Source organism: Prunus dulcis, chromosome 4, assembly GCF_902201215.1.
Source record: "Prunus dulcis chromosome 4, ALMONDv2, whole genome shotgun sequence".
In the NCBI taxonomy this organism is placed as follows: Eukaryota; Viridiplantae; Streptophyta; class Magnoliopsida; order Rosales; family Rosaceae; genus Prunus; species Prunus dulcis.
The window spans coordinates 8,995,254-9,007,728 of record NC_047653.1 but is presented as its reverse complement, the minus strand read 5'-3'; the positions used below and the strand labels follow the sequence as shown (position 1 = coordinate 9,007,728).

Genomic DNA, 12,475 nt, shown 5'->3' with positions numbered 1-12,475 from the left:
ACAGCTGTCCTAACAGCTGGGAATTCAAAACAGACTCAAGCATTGCACCTGGCATATAAGCACAAGGCACTCAGCTAATACAAAAAAAATTAGAACAGATTAAATATAAACTGATATAGAACTTACTAACTAATCTGAAATTAGCTAGACAGTTTACATTTTAACACTCCCTTCTAAAGTGCTAGCTGATTTCACTCCAAGCATTCTCCTCAAATAGTCAAACCTGTCTTTAAGAAGAGCTTTGGTGAAGATATCAGCAATTTGCTCTTCTCCCTTGCAGTAGAGCAGTTCAATCACTTCTTCTTGTATTGCATCTCTAATAAAATGAAACTTCCTTTTAATATGCTTGCTTCGTTGATGAAAAACTGGATTTTTAGCCATTGCTATGGCTGAAGTGTTGTCACAAAACACAGTTGTTGCAGTGGTTTGTTCTTCCCCAAAATCTTCAAGAACAAACCTGAGCCAAATGGCTTGTGATGTAGCTTCTGCTGCACTCACATACTCTGCCTCTGCAGTAGAGAGAGCCACACTGTGTTGTTTGACTGATGCCCATGAAAAAGCACCACTTCCAAATGAAAATGCATATCCAGAAGTGCTTTTCATATCTTCCTCAGATCCACTCCAGTCACTGTCACAGTAACCAACTAAGAGTGCAGATTTTCCAGTCACATACTCAATTCCATAGTCAATTGTGCCTTGTATGTACCTTAGAACCCTTTTAGCTGCCCCATAGTGCATCTTAGAAGGGTTGTGCATGAATCTTGCAAGCAGGCAGGCAGAGAACATGATATCTGGCCTGGTTGCAGTAAGGTACAGCAGGCTGCCTACAATTTTTCTGAACAAACTTTCATCTGCAGCATCACTTCCATCCTCTCTTTTCAATTTATCAGTAGCCACTAATGGAGTGCTTACTGACTTGCAGTCTTTAAGTCCAAACTTATCCAAGAGAGTGAGAGCATACTTCTTTTGATGAATGAAGATGCTCCCTTCAGTTTGTGTTCCTCCCATACCAAGAAAATGGTGGAGTAAACCCAAGTCAGACATCTCATACTTGCACATCATTTCAGCTTTGAATTCTTTCACCATTTCATCACTACTTCCTGTATACACTATGTCATCTACATAGATTGACACTATTAGTGTTCCCACACCTTCCTTTGTTTTCACATAGAGAGTTGCTTCACTTGGACTTTTGTGAAAACCACACTGATTCAAGTAGGTGTCGATTTCACTATACCAGGCCCTTGGAGCCTGCTTCAACCCATAGAGAGCTTTTCTTAACCTATACACCTTATCCTCATCACCTTTAACCACAAAACCATCCGGTTGATCAACATAAACTTCTTCTTCAAGGACACCATTTAAGAAGGCTGACTTGACATCCAATTGCCATAGTTTCCAGCCTTTCTGAGCACTAAGAGCTATGAGAGTTCTAATGGTGTCTAACCTTGCCACAGGAGCAAAGGTTTCATTGAAATCAATCCCTGGTTTTTGTGTGTATCCCTTGGCAACAAGTCTTGCTTTATGTTTTTGAATGGAGCCATCAAGATTAAGCTTAATTTTGAATATCCACTTCACTCCCACAATTGGTTTACTACTTGGCCTATCAACCAATTCCCAAGTGGAGTTTTTCTCTATCATAAGTATCTCCTCAGTCATAGCCTTCCCCCAAGCTTCATCTTTGATTGCTTCTTCAAAATTTTCAGGTTCAATGATGCTCATCTTGCATTGAGCATACACTTCACTCAAACTCTTCCATTTCTTTGGGGTGTTATCATAAGTTTCAAATGGAGCAGAGTCTTGAGTAGCATGCAAATCACTACTTGCTTGTGCTTCCATAGGAGACTGCACAATCTGTTGCTGTAACAGATTTGGTTCTGAATCCAAATCTGATACTGTTGAACTTGCTCCATCACCCCAAGACATAGGAATTTGCAATGCCTCATTTGTTTCCCAATTCCACATTGCTTCTTCATCAAAAATAACCCTCCTAGACAGCTCAATCTTTTGAGTTCTCAAGTTGAGCACTCTATACCCCTTTTCACATACACCATATCCTACAAATACTCCCTTCTCACCTGTGTCTTCCAGCTTGTGCCTTTTCTATGTGGGGATGTGAATATAGCATAGAGAACCAAATATTCTCAAATGCTTGACACCTGGTTTTCTTCCACTAAACTTCTCAAATGGAGTGGAATTGTCCACTGCACTTGTAGGGCTTCTGTTTTGTAGATATACAGCTGTATTGACAGCTTCTGTCCAAAACTTCAAAGGGATTTTCTTCTCATGCATCATGGCTCTTGCCATTTCCATCACAGTACGATTCTTTCTCTCTGCAACTCCATTCTGTTGTGGAGAGTAGCCTACTATCAGTTGCCTTTCTAATCCCATCTCTTCACAGAACTTTGAGAAATCCAAAGATGTGTATTCTCCACCTCTATCACTTCTTAGCTTCTTAATTTGATAACCACTTTGTAGCTCAACCATGCTTTTGAACCTTTTGAATATGTTGAATGCTTGAGACTTATGCTGCAAGAAGAACACCCAACACATTCTGGTGTGGTCATCAATGAAGGTGAGGAAATATATGTTCCCTCCAAGAGTGATGGTCTGCATGGGACCACATATGTCTGAGTGAATCAGTTCTAGTGTTTGAGAGGCTCTCCAAGCTCCTTCCTTATCAAAAGAGCTTCTGTGGTTCTTGCTTACAGCACAACTAGAGCAGACCTTCTCATGTTCTTGTAAATTAGGCAGTCCCTGAACCATATCTCTCTCTTGTAACAACTTCAAACTAATATAGTTTAGGTGCCCAAATCTTCTGTGCCACAGCCAGGATGTTTCTCCAACTGTTGCTCTGTTTGCCATAGGAGGATTGACATAGTCAAGATTTAAAGGAAAACATCTGTTTCCCTTCATTGGCACTCTTGCAATGCAATCTTCCAGCTGCCTATCTCCATAGATATCAACTGCATTATCACCAAATACAATCCAATGCCCATGTTCTATCATTTGACCTACACTTAGCAAATTTTCATCTAAACCTGGTACAATCATGACTTCTTTGATATATCTAGTCACACCCTTCATTTCTATAGCCAAAGTCCCTTTGCCTATTGACTGCACTAGATCACCAGTCCCCATTTTGACTTTACTCTTCACACTTTTATCAACATTTACAAGTAATGACTCATGGGAAGTCATGTGATTGCTGCATGCACTATCAACATACCACATATTCACATTCTTTCCAATTGTTGCAGCATGACATGCATAGAACATAATGGCAGGTTCAGTTACCTGATTTGCAATGTTAGCAAGTTTCCCTGCCTTGTTTGCTTGGTCACAGTCCTTGACAAAATGACCAAATCAATTGCAGCCATGACACTTTGGTTTTCCTTTAAACCAACACTCACCATAGTGTAGCTTCTCACAATGTTTGCATTTTCCAGATTTGTCTCCTTGACTCGGTTTTCCTCCTTGACTCGGTTTTCCTCCTTGATTGACATTGTTTTGAGGTTTAGAATCCCATTTCTTATCCTTGGACTTCCAGTTCTTCTTTGATTTATTAGAGCCAGAACTAGAACTTGATTGAGATCCTTTTGAGTTTATGCTCATGCTGCTGAAAGCTTTCTCAGTGGTGCTTTCAGCATGTCTGTCAAGACGCTGAGCAAATCCTCTTAATGCTGCAATTACCTCTTGCACTTCAATGGTTTCAATGTCCCTAGTTTGCTCAATCACATAGCAGACTGGATCAAACTCCTTGGTTAAGCTTATTAGCAGTTTTTGAACTATCCTCCCTTTGGTCAGATCTTCCCCATATCCCTTCATCTGATTTACAAGCTCAAGTAGCCGAGTGATGTATCCAGACAAGATCTCATCATCCCTCATCCTGGTGTACTCAAAATCTCGACGCAGACCCTGCAACATGATGGATTTGACTTGCCTATCACCATGAAACTCCTGATGCAAGATATCCCAAGCACCTTTTGAGGTTTCTTCATTTGAGATTCTGGGGAAGATGTCATCTGAAACAGCACCTTGGATAATACCAAGAGCCTTAGCATCCTTCATCAACAAGGACACCATCTCAGAATCTGATGACCCTTCTTCATCAACTTTTGAATCTGGAACTTGAAGGCCTTTCTCAACCAAATTCCAGATTCCATGAGATTTGAAAATTATTCTCATTCGAATCTTCCAAAACTCATAGTTCTCCCCATTGAATATTGGAGCTCTAAGATCACTCCCTCCTGACCCAGCCATCTGAGACCAGACTCAATGAGCTGAGAGTTGGAAATTTCTCGTTGGATTTCCAGACTCAGCTCACAGCTTCAACGCCCACTATCCAGATCCAACCTGCACACCTGATACCATGTTGAATATTTGGATTGCAAAGGGAGCAAAGAATGTACTGAGTGAGAGAGAGAGAGCAGAGAAACTGAGATTGTTCTAACAAATTACTTACGCTGCATGAACATTGCAGCAGAGCTTATATTCCCTCATGACAATAGCATGTTCTCTTACATCAGTTGATTCCAAATCTAACGGTTTGTAACAGTAAGCCAATGTGAATATGACACATGGCAATACACAGCTGTCCTAACAGCTGGGATTAGAAAACAGACTCAAGCATTGCACCTGGCATATAAGCTCAAGGTACTCAACTAACACAAAGATTAGAACAGATTAAATATAAACTGACTTAGAGCTTACTAACTAATCTGAAATTAGCTAGGCAGTTTACATTTTAACATTACCTCATCGCTTTCTTGAAGAAGAAGAAATGGAGGGGTTTGAGAAGCCTAAACAGAAACTCATCAAACAGTTGGTGGAAGGAGATAACTCAAGGCTTTTAACCATCATTTCGCTTGTAGGTCCTGGCGGCTCTGGCAAAACCACTCTGTTGAAGAATGTTTTCGAAAAACAAAAGTGTCCAAGGGTTTTTCAATTGCCATGCTTGGATTGATGTGCCGCGCGACTTGTGTGACAGCAAACGCCGTGAGCTCTTGCTTAACATGTTAAGCAAATTTGACCCGAAAGTCAAAAGGGAGGGACCAGATCATCATGAAGATCCAGAAGAGCAATTGGGACTACTTCTTGAACAAAGAGGTTTGTGCTCGTTTTAGATAATGTTTGGAGCAAACAAGATTTGGTAGGCATTGTAAATGCTATTCCAAATGGTTTGCCTGGGAGTAAAGTAATCATAACTTCTCGTAAATCTGATGTAGCTTCCGGGAGAGCAAAACCTCCTGCGCACATCCATGATTTGAGCAATTTGTTATCAAAGGAAGATGCTCGGAGTCTATTCTACAAGAAGGCTTTTCCTGATGATAGAGAAGGAAAGTGTCCGCCCAAGCTTTAGGAGTGGGCAGATAAAATCCTCAAGAGGTGTGAAGGTTTACCCTTTGCAATTTCAGCTGTTGGTACTTTGCTAGCAACGAAACAATCAACTCCACTTGAGTGGAAGAAGTTACATGACAGCCTCGTACCCAATCTTCCGATTATCAGCCAAATTTTGCAGCCAAGTTACGAGGATCTTCCAAGCCATCTTAAAACTTGTTTCTTGTACTTCAGCATGTTTCCTGAAGACTACTCCATTAGCCGTGAGAGGCTAATTCGCTTGTGGGTAGCTGAAGGATTTGTGATACCAGAAATATCAATAGGAAGACCAGAAAAATCAATAGAGGAGGTTGCAGAAGGTTATCTCAAAGAACTGATTGGAAGAAATTTGGTTCATGCAAGTACAATGGAGGTCGATGGATGAGTAGTGAGGAGCTGTCGTGTTTTGAACCTTGTCCTTGAGTTCATCATCTCAAAAGTGGAGAATTTCATCACTGTCTCATGTGATGAAAACAGCTGCTGTAGTAGTCCTGGTGAGAAAATTCGACGCCTTTCTGTTCATAACGTTAGTATGGCCAATTTGTCAAGGTATAGAGACTTAAGTTGTATTCGTACCTTACTGGTGTGTGGGCAGACAAGTTCTCTCTCTGAGCTTCTTAACACCTTTACATTTTTAAAGGTTTTAGATTTGCAAGGTGTCCCTTTGGAGGACTTCCCCAGTTACGTTGTTGGTCTCACTCTCTTGAGGTACCTATGTCTGAGGGAAACCAATGTTAGAACAGTTCCAAAGTCCATAAAGAAGCTTGGATTCTTGGAAACCTTGGATCTTAAGCAGACCAAAGTGACCAAATTACCAGCACAGATTTATGCACTCCACAATTTGCGGCATCTTTTAGTCTATTGCTACGATGTCCCGAATTATGTGACATTTGGAGCTGCAAGGGGAGTGAAGGTTTCTGTAGGCAATATTGCAGCTTTGTGCTGCATACAAAAGTTGTCACTAATTACGGTGAAAAACAACAGAAAAATCATAAGTGACTTGGGGGAGCTGAAAGGTCTTAGGAAGTTGGGGCTGACAGATCTTGAAAGAAAAGATGGAAGGGACTTGTGTCGTTCTATTCAGAAAATGCAGAAGCTTTCAACACTTGACGTAAGATCAACGAGCGAGGAGGAGTTTCTTGACTTGGATCACGAGGAATTTCCTCCTAACTATCTGCAACGTCTATATTTGAAAGGGCGACTAGAATGGCTGCCTAAGTGGATTTCCCAGCTCCATAGTGTAGCCAAGATTGGTTTAAAGTGGTCAAAACTAAATGCCAATGAGAGCCCACTTGAGGCCCTCCAAGCTTTGCCGACACGTTCAAGGAGCTGAAGATATTACACATTGAACAATTTGATCAGCTAAATACGATGGTTGTCCAAAATGGAGCAATGCCTAAGCTCAAGAAGCTGACCATGTCCAGATGTCAGAATTTGGAGTAACTTCCACTCGGCATTGAGGGTCTAAGATCACTCGACGAACTGCTTCTATATGACATGCACAATCTATTTATTGCTAGGCTTCAGAAGGGCAGTGAAGACCGGCAGGTGGTCGAGCACATTCGAGTTATTCATTCTTCCTATCTCGGGAGCAATCAACGCTTCACTGGATTTCAGAATCTCTCTTGATTTGCATTGACTCTAGAGAAGAAGCACGAGGTGAGTATAAAATTGCTTATGTTTTGTTGATGACTTGCAATAGTTTTACCCTGTATATCAATAATCTGCAGCCATTTTCTCTAAACTTGGGATTAATGTTGAAGAATATATAGGTCTCGCATCGGAAACTTGACTAAATAAAATAGAAAATATAATGAATAGTTCCACTACTGATATCATCGAGGTCTTTTGTGATAAAATCTCACATGGCTTTGTAAGTGATTAAGTTGTGGACAATATGTATTGCTAATAGTGGGTCGTAGGACCGTTTCTCTGAAGGTTAACCGTTAGCATTTTGACTGACCTTTTTTTTTTTCCCCCCTTCCCTCTTTGTTTAGGCCACATTGGGGAGAGTAGCTGAACTGAAGGTGAAGATGGGTTACAACTCTATTGAATTGAAGAACACTATGGTCTGTTACATTCATTTTTATTAGAACAGCATATGTGGGACAAGCTGATCTCCATGCATTATTAGCTATATAATTTGCTTTGTCTATGCATTTATTTAGTGGATTGTAAGCGCAAAAATTTGATTTATTCATAATGGCAATTAGTTTTTTTTTTTTTTTTGGTTGAGAAATTCTATGATTGCATTTATAATTTAGCCAAAAAAGTCACTAGTCACAAAGGCCCAATACAAACTAGCCACGAAAGGGCCATTACAATAACAGAGCGGTCTAATATCAAAATTAAGAAAATCTAGTATGTCTCCACTAACGATCAGGCAAGATCGAAGAAACTCTGGCACAACAATTAGTTTAGATGCTCACATTCTATATAATACCTTCCAATTTAGTTTGTACTGTTGCAACAAAGACTTCAATCGTCGGATAAATGAGTTATAACTTAAGGAAGTTGAGTTGTTTTAACCAAATTATATGTGCAACTTGACCAATTTGAGATGGGTGTGAGTACAGTTGTAGCTCTCGTTCTCTTTTCTTTTTTTCACAACTCTCATTTCCCACTCCTGCAGCTCCATCATCACGATCACAGCCGCGATTGAGTAAAAGATGGCTCATATTGTTGAACTCATAAATCTCTTTTGGCAATTTAGTCATTAGAACATCTCTAACCATTGGGGTAGAAACCCAAATTTTCAGTTTTGAGCCTAAAATTTTTCTTGAATTCATGTATTTTGGGGAGGGGGTTGGAAATTTGAGAAATGTGAAATGTGTGGTGGAATTCCAGTCCAAGTTTTGTCTGGACTGGTAATTTGTGTGGAGCCCAAAATTATATTTTGCAGACCATGTGAAGAGGCAAAAGAGGTGGGCCCTGCGTGATAGCAAAGCTGTCTGGCCAATAGCCATTTTGCACAACACATGGTAGCTTAAGAAGAGGAAGATGTTGGAATCCAACAACTGAAAAAAAAAAAAAAAGGGTGGTTTTTTTATTTTTTTATTGCAAAAGCTAAATTGTACTTGTTTTTATTTTTAAGTGAAATTCTATTTTCGGAATTTAAAATTTTTTAGATTAAAATGTTCACAAAATTAAATCACGAAGATTGAAACAAAAACAATGTCAAGAAAAATTAACGGAAAAAAAAAATTATGGGTTAATTATTCTTAAATAATTTAATAAAGTTGTGGACTCAAATTATAAGTTTGCAAAGTTGGAGGAATTTTTTTTTTTTTTTTTTTTGAGTCCTGAAAATATATGAATAGTTGTATTTATGAGGGTGGAAATTTAAGTTTAGCCACAATATGGTTGGAAATGGTCTTATGTGTATTCTAAGTTTGAAACTCTAATATATTTCAAAATCTTAAGATACATTCCAATTTCAATCTAATTTTTTGCAGTACTTTCAAATGTCAAAATTGATTTGGACTCACCAAATTCGAAAATTTTCGAATCAAAATCAATTGGAATTGAATTTCCAATTCAACTTGCCTCGTCTGCAAGTCAATGTTATTTTTCACTAGGCTAGATCTCGTTGGCATTTGATTTGATATATATATTTTTTACTATAGCTTTGTGATTATTATCATAGTAATATTCAATTTATAAAACGCGAACAATAATAATTACATAGGGCAGTCCAAAACATATTTTGATTTGCACCTTTTTCTCTTCTTTTGAAATCCTTCGGTAACTTTTTTTTTTTCCTTATATTTTTGTTTTTTGAGAAATTATGGGATTGCATTCATAATACAGACAAAAAAAATTACTAGCTACAAATGACCAATACAAACTAGCCACAAAAGGCCATTACAATAACAGAGCGATCTAACATCAAAGTTAAGAAAATTTAGGACTCCTCCACTAACGATCACACAGGATCGAAGACGCACTGGTATACGTATCCAGCTAAGAGAGCAAACTCATAATAACTAAAAATAGATAAAGCTTGAAAAAACCAAGTCATAACAATACAAATAAAACTCTCACAAATGAGAGGTGAAAAACTCGCGCAAAGGAGATGTGAAAAACTCTCACAAAATGAGAGGTAAAAAGTACACAAAATACCCAAAGAGCCTCTGCTGACTTATTCCAAACATAAAGAAACCGCAAAAAAGATGATGGTGGAGATCCGACACCGAAACGAGAGTGGAGATCCGATGCCAAGACGCATTTGCCTATGATGAGTGGAAGAAAATCATTACAAAACAAAAACAAATAGGGAAAACCTTATGTCTTTGAAAATTAGGCAAAAGAGGAGAAGGTATGAAGGGAAAGAGGAGAGGGAAAGAAGAGATAAGGGGAGAGGGGAGGAAGAACAATGACTTCCTACCTCCTCAAAGTGAAAACGGCTGTAGAGTCTTTTTTTGTGAGAGAAGGGGCTAGAGTTTTCCACCAAATTAGTCACATTGTTTAAATGTGATTTAATTATTTTTTGGTCTAGTATAAGAGGAAAATCATATGGGAGGAAGAAGAAAGGACGGGGGGCTAGGGAGGGCACAGGGGAGGGGAATGAAATAAAAGGTGAATGTCTTAAATAAAAGCTTGAAATGAAAACTATTTGAAATCACTTTATGTGCATGTTATCCCTCATAAATTACAACTAAAAACGAATTAATGCATTCCCAAATTGGACCTGAAATATCAATGGTTAAAAGACATAACTATATCACGCAAGATTCCATCAGAAGTTGTTATGGGGCATCTATAGTAGACTGAAAATTGCTTGGGATATAGGTTGCAGTGCAATTGTGTTTGAGTCTGACTCAACGACCGCGGTACACCTGCTTAACAAAAATGTTGAAGACCTTCATCCTTTTGCTGCTATGTTATGGGGATGTCAAGACTATATAAATAAAAACTGGGTTTGTTCTATTCATCATGTATATCGTGAGTGCAACATGGTAGCGGATAAACTAGCTGAATTGGGTTCATATCTTGAGTTGGGTCTGTCAACCTTCCATGACCCTCCTGACAGTATTATGTTCTTTCCTAGTGAAGATTTACTTGGAGTCTGTAGGCCTCGAGCCATTGTTTAATTTCTTTGCTGGGCGTTAGTCCCGTTTCTTTACCCACACAAAAAAAAAAAAAAAAAGGTCTTGGTCTTTTATTCCCATTGGGAGACGTACGTACGAGAGGCCATTCTTTTTTCTTTTTTTTTTTGAAATGCAGCGATTTGGGGTGGGGGCACATTTCCGGGATTATTCAATTTGTTAATTTCTTTTTTCTTTTGAAAAGTCATATGCTTTTTATTTTAGGTGAAAAGTCATTTTTTGTCCCTATAATTTATCACTTTTACTATTTTCGTCCTCGTAGTTTTAATTTGATCAATTTTGTCCCTGTAGTTTCAATTCTGAGCAATTTACAGACAATCCCCAATTGTTTGTCAAATTACTCTAATATGGAGGGGCATTTCAGTCCAACTTACAGCCCCTCCATAATCGCCCTCACAAAAACCTAACAGCCTCTACCTAACCACCTTCTCTCATCCCTCCTCCCCCTCACCACCCAACCTCCTCCTCCTCCTAACTCAATCCACTCCCTATCCTATGATCACTTGGGAACACACTTAAGGTCTATGTCAATCCAACTAACACCCTATTGATTTTTATTAGCTATATATTGACATTGCAAAAAAAAATTCATAATAACAAAAGAGAAATTATACTTTGAGGCGTGCTTAATGATTTTTGTTTCCTTTTTAAAAGCCAATACCATCTCTCAATGAATCGATTATTAATTTACTTTTTAAAAAAAAAGAGTGATACTATATTATTGATGAACAAACAAAAATACAAAGTAACTATGTGCAGAATATGGGTAAATCTTCTTCAGTACCAAACACAACAATATATTGATTTTTTTTTTTGGTCGAAATCAACATGTTGAAATGATATAGAGAGAATCACGCACAACCTAAAACAATGACTAAATTCCCGATCTATCAACCAAAAGCACAGTACTCAGATCTAAAATACAAATCCACCGCGCAACGGTAGAAATAGTAAATCCATATTGAAAGCCAAAAGCTAAAAAGAAATAATAATCTTAAATAGAAAACAAATCATTGCAAACTCCTAAAGAGTTTTTGAAAATTATTAGTTTAAAACAAAACTAAAGAAACAGGACCACCGCTCTACATCTTCCGGGCAACTCGAACAAAATCATAGCGCCATACCGGTTAAGCCCATTGTCCCGCACTGGCTAAACCCGAACTCAACGCAAGACATCTTCCCCTCTTTAGAGCTCCAAACTATGTCCTTGTGTACGTGGGCGAAAAGACGGTGACTGAAAGGACCCGCCCCGAATTTTTCCATAATCCGAGACGAATCCTTTGGAATTCCTGACAACACCCAGACGCCGGGCCCATTTACTAAAGACCGAGACTTTCTGCCGAAATTTCGGCGGAGTCTCCCCTATAAATTGGACATTTCCCAAAATTTATACCTGCATAAAAACATAATTTATATTCTCAACTGGCAGCATGCACAATATAATTTCATGCAATTCACACAAATGGCTTTCGGCCTTCCAATAATTCTCAACCAACTACCCAGCAATTCAAATACCCCTTTATGACTAATATTTAGTCTGCGGCTGCACCTAACAACCTTAGGCTGCCTACGTACCCTCCTTGAGGGATCAAGCCACACGTAGTTCTCCCTTACAACCCAAATTTACACTTAGGCGATACCTCAATTCATTTCTCTGTCTTTCACATAATCTCCCCATACGCCGGTACTACCAACGCCATGTATGGGGCCTGTCAACACGCCGGATAACCTACGCCACATGCGACCATACCATACTATCATAATATCTCCCCATACGCCGGTACAACCAACGCCACGTATGGGGTCTGTCTCAACGCCGGATAACCTACGCCACGTGAGACCTATACGTCATATCACATAACTCCCCATACGCCGGTACAACCAACGCCACGTATGGGGCCTGTCGACACGCCGGATAACCTACGCCACGTGCGACCTCAACACAATATCACCAATCTCCCCATACGCAGGTACAACCAACGCCACGT

The 12,475-nt window shown here is 39.2% G+C and overlaps 1 pseudogene; it reads left to right on the top strand.

Moving 5' to 3' along the window:
• The first annotated feature begins 4,372 nt into the window (after positions 1-4,372).
• On the top strand, positions 4,373-6,572 carry LOC117625278 (annotated as a pseudogene).
• Positions 6,573-12,475: the final 5,903 nt, after the last annotated feature.